This window comes from Scardinius erythrophthalmus (genome assembly GCF_964197995.2).
Source record: "Scardinius erythrophthalmus genome assembly, chromosome: 6".
Classification (NCBI taxonomy): Eukaryota; Metazoa; Chordata; class Actinopteri; order Cypriniformes; family Leuciscidae; genus Scardinius; species Scardinius erythrophthalmus.
In genome coordinates, this window is record NC_138226.1 from 31,611,369 (window position 1) to 31,623,517 (window position 12,149).

At 39.6% G+C, this 12,149-nt stretch overlaps 1 long non-coding RNA gene across 1 annotated transcript; it reads left to right on the plus strand.

Moving 5' to 3' along the window:
* The first annotated feature begins 564 nt into the window (after nucleotides 1-564).
* On the plus strand, nucleotides 565-3,369 carry LOC308692625. The gene is made up of 3 exons (XR_014030362.1): nucleotides 565-577; nucleotides 1,328-1,434; nucleotides 3,030-3,369. It is a non-coding gene; the product is annotated as an uncharacterized lncRNA (long non-coding RNA).
* Nucleotides 3,370-12,149: the final 8,780 nt, after the last annotated feature.

The window sequence follows — 12,149 nt, forward strand, 5'->3', positions numbered from 1 at the left end:
AGTTCTGTTCTCAGGGGAATCCGTTTGTCTTCCCCCAAAAAGGGGCGTTACCCTTCGATGATGCAAAAGTACCGTTGGTCTATGGCCCACATACTCATTCCTGCTCCTGGAGAGCCACTGTCCTGCAGAGTTTAGTTCCAACCCTAATTAAACACACCTGAATCAGCTCATCAAGCTCTTCAGAATCACTTGAGTATTCAAAGGCAGGTGTGCTGAAGCAGGTTGGAACTAAACTCTGCAGGACAGTGGCTCTCCAGGAGCAGGAATGAAGACCTCTGGTCTATGGGGAACACATGGCGAGATCACATGAGGGCAAGGGAATCACATGACAAGACATAAGACATGAAACATTGTAACAGTTTACAGTTATATTTTGTCCCATTAGCTTTCAGGGCGTGCGTTATTTAATCCTGTCACTAGGGGCGCTCTAGCCAGTGAGATGCCTAGTAGCATAAAAGGGTAAGAGAAGAAGTATGGAGTAGGAAGTATGTGTTAACCCCATGGAGAAGCTTTCTCACCAATGCTGTCTTGCTTTTTTTCCCCTCATTTGAGGAACCTGAGGTTCTTTAACTCAAATGTAAGTGATCTTGTTAGTACTTTATTTGTATATATGATGTTGGGTAATGTTTATATGACTGTAAATATATGTATATATGGGATGAGTAAATGTGTTAATGGTGGCACTAAGTTGTATGTGAATGCTAGGTCAAAGAGATGTGTCTTTAATCTAGCTTTGTACTGACAGAGTGTGTCTGCTTCCCAGACAATGGTAGGAAGACTGTTCCAAAGTTTTGGTGCTAAATAGGAAAAAGATCTACCGCCAGCAGTTGACACGTGGCTCATTGAAATGAGAAAGTCTCTGGTCCCTTAATTATGTAGCATCAAAAACATTATTTTAAAATCAGGTGTTACAACATGAACCAAAACAAGACATGACAGTTTGGCTGCATCCGAAAACTAATAAATACTGCCTTCGAAGGACACATTTCAAGGTCAGAAGGCATCAAGGCACGTTCAAATGCAGTGTTAGTTTCACTCCCTGTCTCCTGAGATACCTTCATCTGATTGATTTTTGAAGGCAGCATAGATGTATCCTTTGCTGCATTTGATATCCCACCGTCCTGTGTTTTCCATTCTGTGACAGTTGGGCTAGAAAAATAAAGATGGCATCTGAAAGTTGCGGCTGGTTGTCAGTTTGTGTGTATAAATGTCCATTTTTAATCCATGTTTTTCACTTATGATGTCATTTCTACGAGAAATTACTGTACTATTGTAGTCATTAAATATTCCCTTAGTATTCACCAGAGCTCTCTCTATTTTGCTGCAGATCACTAAACCATTACACTGCCTCAGAAGTCTGTCCGAAATCAGTTTGGAAAGGAACCTTCATGCGCAAACACTGCCTGCAAAGTCATTGCCTGATAGGGCAGCAAAGTAAGCTGCCTAAGTTTACAGATGCAGCCTTAGTATGATCCTGAAACATTCTTTCAACTTAATTTTTGCTAACAACATACAAATGTACAGTTTAATGTTATGTTAACAGAATGTAATTTAAAGGGTAGTATAATGTTCCTGAAACATTCAAACACCTGCTGTAATCAAGCAGAATAACAGCAGGTTTCTTATGTTACAACCAACATGATTTTGAGACAAATGTTCAGACTTCTGTGAGCAGGGGTGACTTTTCAAAAGTAAACCAATGTACTAACTAAACATTTGAGTAAAGCTCAAAGCATTACAGTCCTCCAAGCACAAGGACTGACTGGGTGACTTTAGTGGAAAACATGAAGTTACATTAATGCCACAATCATTCACTACCAATGTTTGACTATTTTTTTATGAGAATAAACGCTCATAAAAATCATACATGGCATAAACACATACAATGTTTATAACATGAAATGCATTTTAAGTTATCCTCAATTATTCCCATAATAACTAACCTTTATTTGTTCTAAACAGTTCAACAGGGGCTGACCGAGGTTTTTTTTGCTAAGAACATCCAAAATGATAATTCTCTGATCGCTTACAAATTTCTTTCTTTCACTCTCTACATTTGTGTTCTGCAAAAGAACTATAATAAGAGTTTGATATTGCATAAGAACTCATTTTGTGGGTGAACAATTACCTAAAAAAAAATTATAGTAAAAAATAAATAAAAAGACTTTGTACTATCTACCCTCTCTGGCCTCCTCCCTTTCTGATGGGAGGGGGGAAAAGGGTGCAAACCAAACGCCCAGACAGGTATGTTGAAGTGGGTGGCCCAGGCAGGGCTAACATTTCCTGGTTCGTAGAATAAATGTGTAGTAGGGGTTGATCTCAAAGAAGTAAAACAATTACCTACCTGTCTCAAACCTAATGGCAGCAATCATAATAGTTAAAAAATGTAAGGGTCCTGCTCTGACAGTCTTGTCTGTTTTGTCACTGTTTAATGTTTCCTTGTTTGTCTTGTGTCTGAGCACATGGCTCTGTCTTTGTTTGTGTTTGCCATGTGCTCCTCTTGTCCTGCCTCTTTGTTTCCTGTTACCACGCCCCCTTGTTTAGTCCACATCTTGCCCTCGTTTCAATAATTGTGCTCACCTGTTCCTCGTGTGCTCTGGTCCCTTTATATTGTGCCTTTTTCCCTCATGTCTTTGCTGGTTCGTTTTGTGTGCTTTGTGGTGTAGTCTTGTTTGCCTGCCTTTTGTATGGTTAAACATAGTTCCTGGTCTAGTTGAGTATTTGATCGTTTCTAGCAGTTGTGTATCCTTTTGCTTTTTCCTTCATGTTTTGTTCTAGTTAGGCTTTGCTTTGTTTTTCTCTCTTTTAGTTTTATTTCTTCTCTAGGTTATCTTCTCCAGTTTCTAGTTCCCTATAAGTTAGTTATTTTGTTTTATTTATTTTTTGATTGCAAGTTCACTTTGTTTTAGTCCTAGCTTTTTCTTTTTCTTCTAGTCTTTGTTCTGTTTTAGTTTTAATTCCTTATTTGCCTATTTAATTATACTCTTGTGCCTTGTCTGTTTATCTTGTCTTTTCTTGTTCATTGTGAGTCTTGTGTGTGTTCCTGCCCGGCCTTGCATCCTGAGATTTACTGACCATTGAACCCCACTGACAGTCTGACAGCTAGACTGTACCACCTTCCACATCGAAGAGATCATCAAGCCTCTGGATCCTTGTGTTCCTGTTTGTTTTCCACACCATCATCCCACCTGGTGCTGGCCTCTTCTTCTGCAGTCTTCAAGCTCTTCGTCACCCCAGTTCTGGTTTCTGTGATCATTCTTCCTGCCTGTCGTCGTGTCATCTGCCTTGCCCTACTGTTTGAACTATTTCACACCTCACTCTCCTTGTTGTGCCCTGTCTACAGTGTTAATAAAACTTCCCTTCACGTTCGTTCTGCGTCTGGGTCCTCTCTCTCTTACAGAACCTGACAAAAAAATAACCCTAAACCAAACCCTAAATTAAGGTAAATACACACCCACCCTAAACCTACCCATGTCAAACCAAATGGCAACAAAACTAATGGCTACAAACCTAGTCTAAATAACCAAAATTAAGCCAATTTAACCAACTTGGATGAATCCACACCCACCCTAAACCTATCCATTTCAAACTTAAGGGTAATGACTCTAAACCCAGCCTTAAAAAACCGAATTAAGCTAAGTCAATAAACCAAGGTGAATACACACCCACCCTTAACCTACCCTTTTCAAAGCTAATGGCGACAAAACCAATGGCTGCAAACCCAGTCTGAATAACCTGAATTAAGCCAACTACTGCAACCTGATTTCTCAAGAAAGGAGCCAGATCTAGGGTTCCCGGTAGAGTCTAACATGCATAGGCCCATGCATTTTCTTGGTCTCCCTACTCCAAACCTTCTTGGACAAATGTCTAAGTAAGAGGGGAGCCGTTGTGACTCTTTCAAAACCTAACCTAGCCAAAGCCATCGGACTTGACCAACCGGTTTTGAGCACAGACAATTACTTATTGTCTCATAAACTCAAACCCAATGTCAGTAACCCTAATAAACATATTATTATAATAATTCTATACTTGTCAAATAAAATTATTCCCGGGCTATTCTTTGCTCATTTTTCCAGATCATGAAAAATACAGACCAGCCATGGCAACAGACTAAGATTAGTTCAAACAACTAATCAGAGCCTTTCATCATTTCAAAACCCTTCAGGACGACTCAGAACAAATCCAACCACCACGTCGGGTTGCAAGATTAGCGGACATCTTAGCCATGTCAATCAAACCAGCCTTACAAAAACAAAATCCAACAACTAATCTTTGGATATACGGAAATGCACGCAATTGATTACACATTAGACATTCTGAAAGATCATTACCAGGAATGCCTGGAAACAACACAAACTCGCATTCTCACCAGGATCGTTGGGAAGATGCTTGGCAGATTGCCATTAAAGGGTTACTTCAGGATTTACACAGTATCAGCCGTCTTTCTTTGGAAGCTAAGCTAGCAGGCTCTTGTTCTGTGGAGAAAGCTGAATAGTAGGAGAAAGCTGAGTAAGTAGGGAAAACCATCCTCCTTTTCCCGGACTTGTCCGGCGGGCGAGACTGTTAAAAATGTCCGGGATTCGGCTTTTGCGTTCTGCGGTCGCCATTCATTGTTTACATGCACACCTCTCGTTTCAATCTAACTGAATTCATTCCGATCGGTGAATCTGAATGTAGTGTTTACATGAACGCTAAACAAGTGATCGGTTGATGTGCGTTTTACCCTTGCTAAGAAAATTTCCGCTCCTCCGTGAGAGATGCGAGACCCGGCGCGTCTCAATAATAACGCCACCGGCCTCGAGCCGTTCTCCCGCGGCCGTCAGCCTCGTCCTGCTCGCCACAATAAACATGATGAATGGCGACTGTAGAACGCAAAAGCCGAATCCCGGACATTTTGGGTCTCTAAATCCCTGGCAAACTCATCACTTACTTAGGCTAGCCTTGTTGTTTTCAACTGTGCTCTCTAACCGGTAGGCGTGGCCTCCTATGGCAGCGAAGCAAGTGCATTCTGGGAGTTGTTGTCTTTCATCCACATAAGCCAAAAATACATTTTCTGGCTTTTCTCAGTCTAGAAAGCTCCAAATTCAAAAATTTCTCCACATTTCTTCTACTTAAATGACCTATTTTAAATACACATTCATCTTCCCAGAGGTGAAGTATCCCTTTAAATGGGCCAGACGCAATTTCAAAACAATACTATCGAATTAGCATCCCAAGTAGTTGCGGAATTCATGTAAACACCGGCCCCTTTTGAGGACAAACAACCTCTACCAACTCAAAAACAAGGGACAGAAAACTTAAAACAAAAGTCTCTGGCGTCCCCTATGCCAAAAAAAGTCAAAATAACACAAGAACATGAGACACTTAAAAGACAAATAACCCCGCAAACCAATCTTCAAAACTAACAGTCCGCCGAAAGAGTACAGAGATCAAAAGAGGGTTACCCGGAAGTGCTCACTCAGACATAGCAACAAAACAACTAACCACATCTCTCTTCCTATGTCCACACATGACTCCGATGGGAACTTCCTCCTAATAATGGAACCGGACCAGGATGATTTCACCATAATACCACCACAGGCTTGCTCCACACCAAAAATGTTAGCCCAAAACAACAACTGAGCACTATAAAACCTCCGGTAACCCCGTTACCCCGCCTCACCCCTCTCACCACAAGGCCATTAAGTTCCTCAGAAGCTAGTAAACTAACCGCAGACCTCCAGACAGAGACTCGGACCCCAGCCTTGTTTTTTCAAAGACAGGAACACCATCAAAACAAATACAAAAATTGGACTTTAATCTCCATAAAACCGATCCTCTTCTTACGGGGCTTGAACCTCAGCCACCTTCCCCCCATAAAGAACGACCAGGTGCAAGTAGTCAGTTATCCAGGGGCAAAACTAGAACACCACTTTGTGAATACCCCATTCACAAAATAAAACTCTGACATCTCCAGAAACCGAACAGGGGTGCGTTCTCCGATAACGTTGTCTCTTAGCGCGCTACGAAGACTCAAAAGGTACACCTTAACTACAGGTATACCTTTCCTACGTGTGTTCTCCGAACTATACCTTAGGATGTTGCTTAAGGTAAACCTTCTTTAGTTCGACCTTAGCAGGCGCTGTCCATGGTGGAGGCGCTGAATAGGTTGATATCGATGCCTCGATGATCGATTGTGCGCTCTTTCCTTCACAGCGGTATAGGTAAAGTATTGAGAAAATAATGTTCTTTATAAAGAAGCGTTTTAGAAATAGTACAAACTGCATTTATCGGGGCTCATTGAAATATGTACATGCAGAAATAAATATGAGTATGTGTTTATAATTTAGCAAGTGTGCAATCCCAAACCCTCACGGCCATAAGTGTGTTAATGTTCTCCACAACGTATGCTGATTATCCACCAGCCATGTAGTTGACATACACTAACTGGCTCCGCGGACGGCGCCGTCTTTGATTTAAAACAAGTACTCGCTGTCTCGCTGCCATAGCTATAAAGTTTGTGTAAACTCATCTTTCTTTATATAGACTCCTAAGCCTTTTCTGTCAAATGGTTCGCCAGCTGATGTGCCTTAGGATAGTAATTAAAAAAGCTAACAACCATTAGTGTATGGAAACTTTATTAATGAAAACAATACACTGGGTGTAGGCTATAACAACTTAAGTATTTTATGTGTAAAATTTTAAAGTAAAGTAAAAATGTAATTTTAATACTAAATCAGATTTTATATTAAATGTTCATATAACATTTTTTATGTGTAATTAAACTGCGATGTAAAAAAGCTTTTTGCGTAGTGGTGGCCACTAGCGGTATGAACCGTCAGCAGCGGTAAGGTATAGCTAAGAGCGCTCCAGACCAACCTTACGAACGTATGACTTACAGAAGGTATACTTAACTAAGAAGGTTTCGGAAACCACGTATTAACGATAAGGTACTTCTTAAGGTACAACTTAAGAACGACGTAGCGTTAAGGTAGTTTCGGAGAACGCACCCCAGGTCATATTATCCTTCGGTTTAAATGTCAGAAATAAGGGTACCACAACGTTCCTAAGAAAAGCAGTGGAACGCATTTTAGGAGCGGCAGAACAAACTTTTCCGTCTGCAACAATACACGTTCCCCTAATCAACTTTGACATGGACCTACCAACCCCCATAAAAGAGAATCTCAACTTGCTAAATGACAACATTTGTGACAAAGCACAGTACATTCCCCTTTTACCAGGACAATCCTTCAGAACGCAAATGGGTAATATCCACTGGACGACTAAAACAGGAGAAGCCATTTAAACTTGAACATAAACTTAAAGCAATAAAAAATGCAGAACCGATTACACTAAACGGGACAGTAGTCTCGCAAACCTTTCCCAGATACACATTTTATCACCAGCAGAAACCTCAGTACTCAATAAAGGTCTATCCTTCATCCTGCACGTCCAACAAAGTCTTAGGACAGACATACCTTATGCGCAGAGTTAAGCCAATTCCACACAAAAATACAAAGGGCAATGTACCTTGGAACAGGAACCGATCCAAAACAAGCAATTTCATTTTGCAATAAATCAACCTGGAAACCTCCACCCCAACAATCACCCAACCAAATCTGGGACTATTTTGACAAGAGCGAAAAACACTTATGAAGCTTAATGACTAACCCTCAATCGCCCGGTCCAAACTTGTCACCCAAGGAAGAAGCAGCATAAAATTCACCAGCCCACAGAAGAGATCTAATTATCAAACCAGCATATAAGGGTAAAGCCAAGGTTGTCATGGGAAAAATCTCAATACATACTGCAGGGCCTCCAACAACTACAGGAACAAGAATTTTACACCAAAATACCAACCCCAGTTTTCCATGACCTTTCCATTTCCAACTTTCATGACCTTTATTAAACAAGTTATATAAACCATTCTAAAACAAGGCTACATACTGTACAGAGAAGACAAGCGGACTATCTTAAAGGAGAACATAATTTGAGGTCAAGACGGTTTTACCTACTACCCAAAATCCATAAACTACGTGAAGAATTCCCTTTATGCTCCCTGGATGCCCTATTGTATCAGATTGTGGCAGTGAATCCTACAGGATAGCAGAATATATTGATTCTTATCTGAACCCATTATTCATCAAACACAAGAGTTTCTTGAAAAACACATATGATTTCGTAGAAAAGATCGAAACACTACAAATTCCACCGGAGGCCTTCTTATTCTCTATAGACGTTGACAGTCTATACACTTACATAGAGACACAGTTGGGCCTTCAGGCAAAAAGAGAATGTTTTAATCAAAACTCAGATACCTTAAGACCAGACGATGTAATCCTTCAATTGTTAGAAATCAGCCTAAAATGCAATGAATTGAGTTTGCGGGCGAGTATTACCTGCAGAAAAACAGGACGGCGATTGGGAAAAAGTTTGCCCCCTCATACGCTAACATCTACATGGCACAGTGGGAAGAAACAGTCTTTCCCAAATGGTCTGAACTACTGTTCAGCTACTATCGGTATCTAGATGACATTTGGGGAGTTTGGTAACTACAAACACTACCACCATAGACTTTCTGGACACCACCATTTATAAGGGCCCGAACTTCAACAATACTCATCGATTAGACTGAGTATTTTTCAAAGAAACAGACACACATGCTCTGCTCCATTACAAGAGCTCCCATCACCGACACACTTTTTAGGTGGATTGTATGATCCCAATTTTTAAGATTTTCACAAATTTGCTCGAGGGAAAGGGATTTCCAAGAAGCCACAAAGATTCTCTTTACAAACCTAAGAACAAGAGGATATTCAAAATCAAGACTTAGATAACTGTACAAGCAACTTATTCAAAATCTGACTCATCCTATCGACGACCCACTTCTACGGATCAGACTATCGTCCCGTCAATCTTTACTTACACTGTGTAATGCAGTTCAGATTTTATGGGAAGGAGGCGGGAACCGGCGAACATTCAAACATATTTAATAAATAAATAAATACAAAAATGAAAGTATAAGCCAGCAGCCCCTCGCGGACAACTGCTGGCCACACAAAACAGAAACAAAACATAACATAAAACTCAGACCTGTTCCTCTCTCACTCTTCACTGTCGTCGCTCCTCCTTTATGCTTCCGCTCCCCTGTGAGAGATACGAGACTGATGCGTCGCGCAGGTGTCACTCTTCAGTAATCACGCCACCGGCCTCGTGCCGCCCTCTCACGGCCCTCGGCCTCGTCCTGCTCGCCACACACTGCAAATTCAACAAAACTAAACCAGCGAATTAAGGACAATTTTACACAAACCCTTGTGCCCACACAAGATATAACCATAGTAGCAGCCTACAAAAGCTGTTCACTAACAGAGAACCCACACGCTTAATCGGAAAACCCAGAGTCATCAAACAGTCAACAAAAGGCATATTTTTTGCCTAACATATCCTTAAATAACAAGAACTGCATTTATGTCATCACATGCACCAAGTGCAAAAAGCAATATATTCAAACAAAGAACTCAACCGGATGTAAACGGACAATTAGCATCACTATAATATCCGTTCTGCCCCAAAAAACACACAAAATCTCACCTTCACTGAACACTTCCAGAGAAATGGCATTTAAAACCTGCACATACAGGGAATTGACCACAACCCACACAAGACGGACAAATAAAGAAGACGAGTGGCATTGGATCAATAAATTGGACACAAAGGTGCCTAGAGGTCTGAATGAACGATGGGAGGGGGAACAATTTTGTTAAGTTTAAATTTAAGTACATTTTGTTACATATGCTAACCAATGTATTCTTAAAATGTATACTCATTTATTCATATATCTAAGGAGTTCAAATATTAAATAAATAAATAAACAAAAAAAAAATAAAAAAAAATTATAATTTGGATTAAAAACCAAATTTTAGCTACATTTGAAAGAAAATCTAACACTGAAGTGGAACTTGACAAACAAAGAACTTGGAATAAGAGAAAGTAAACCTGGAACAGATGAAAGTTTCAAACTTAAACCTAACTTAGAACCAACCCAAAACATATTTCTACCAGTTAACCCGGAAGAACGGACTTAACACTTAGGACTTGAAAAATTATTATTTTTGATTTCAGGAATATCCTTGTCTCATGTCACCTGTAATAAAATTGAAAATATTTACAAAATTGGAGAGAAAAAAAAACTAATGCGAAAAGATGTTAACAATGTTATTCTCATGCTAGCAAAATACACACAAAACAGCAAATAAAGATCTCTGGCTTTAAATAAAAACATGCTGGAAGGTAGATCAACTAGAAAAATGGTCTGTCATTAATAGGTATTTATGCAGGAAGTAATGCAGGTGTCACATTCATGTTAGTTTGGACTCGTTATGTTTTGTCATCATCTGCCCTTCACTCATTTGTTGTCACGGACACCTGACCACACTGCCAAAAGAACCAAAACCTGGTTCAATGACCATTGGATTACTGTGCTTGATTGGCCAGCAAACTCGCCTGACCTTAACCCCATAGAGAATCTATGGGGCATTGCCAAGAGAAAGATGAGAGATATGAGACAATGCAGAAGAGCTGAAGGCTGCTATTGAAGCATCCTGGTCTTCCATAACACCTCAGCAGTGCCATAGGCTGATAGCATCCATGCCACGCCGCAATGAGGCAGTAATTCATGCAAAAGGGCCCCAAACCAAATACTGAGTACATATGCATGATTATACTTTTCAGAGGGCTGACATTTCTGTATGTAAAATCGTTTTTTTTATTATTATTATTATTGATTTCATGTAGTAATCTAATTTTCTGAGATTTTGAATTTGGGGTTTTCATAAGCTGTAACCCATAATCATCAAAATTATAACAAATAAAGGCTTGAAATATCTCACTTTGCATGTAATGAGTCTATATAATGTATTAGTTTCACCTTTTAAGCTGAATTACTGAAATAAATGAACTTTTGCACAATATTCAAATTTTTCGAGTTTCACCAGTATTTTCAGCTGTGCACTCATCAGTCACCATTACCACCTGTATATATTCAGTTATGTTTCAGTTCAATGTCCTACAGGGGTGGTTGATTATGATTTCACTTTTCTAACTTTAGTTAGTGTGTAATTTTGCTGTTTGATCAAAAACAACATCTGCAAAGTTACAACGCTCAAAGCAAAGGGAGATATTTTCTTTTAAAGAAATCACTTTTTAAGGACCACAACAGGGTTAGAGACATCAAACTAACCCTAAAATTTACATTAACCCCACCACCGGAACACGATTTATAGATTATCAAGACAGAATATGCTAATCAATGACTAGAAGATAGTTATACTCCACATCAGCAACATAAATTCATCAACTACCATTCAAAAACGTCCTGTTGCTCTACATGTTGTCACTTCTTCTTGAGTCTCTCCATCATTGTCTGACTCCCTTTGACGGGAGCAGCAGCTCATTTGCATTTAAAGGGACAGACACAAAAACGGTGCGTTTTTGCTCATCCTCAAAAAGTGACAACTTTAACATGCTATATAAAAATATCTGTGGGGTATTTTGAGCTAAAACTTCACATACACACTCTGGGGACATCAGAAACTTATTTTACATCTTGTAAAAAGGGGCATTATACCACCCCTAAATAAAACATTACATCTAAGGGAAACATCCTACTGGCGTATGTGATCATTGTCAGGATGAGGAATCAGTTGAACATATAAGTCACTGCCACAAGTACATCACAGAGAGAGAAATATTAAAGGAAGAAATTAGAAAGAAAGGTTCAGTGTATGTGGGGATTGTAATGCACACAGTTCATTATGGGGGAGTAGGAATACAGATGCAAAAGGATCAATAATAGAAGAATTCTTAGATGATACAAATTTGGTATGTATTAATGACGGGAACGGTACAAGGTATAGTAGCTCACATAATACAGAAAGTGCTATTGATCTGACAATAATTTCAACTATTGCAGGAATCAGCACTTGGGAAGTTTTAAACCAGTCGACAGTAGGTAGTGATCATTATCCAATAATAACCAGGATTGGAGAGGAGATACATCATGATAGTGAAGTCAGAACACCAAGATGGAAGTTTGATAAAGCTGATTGGCAGTCATTTCAAATGATGAGTAAAGTTAAGTGTGTAGAATTATTGAATAAAAATATAACAGA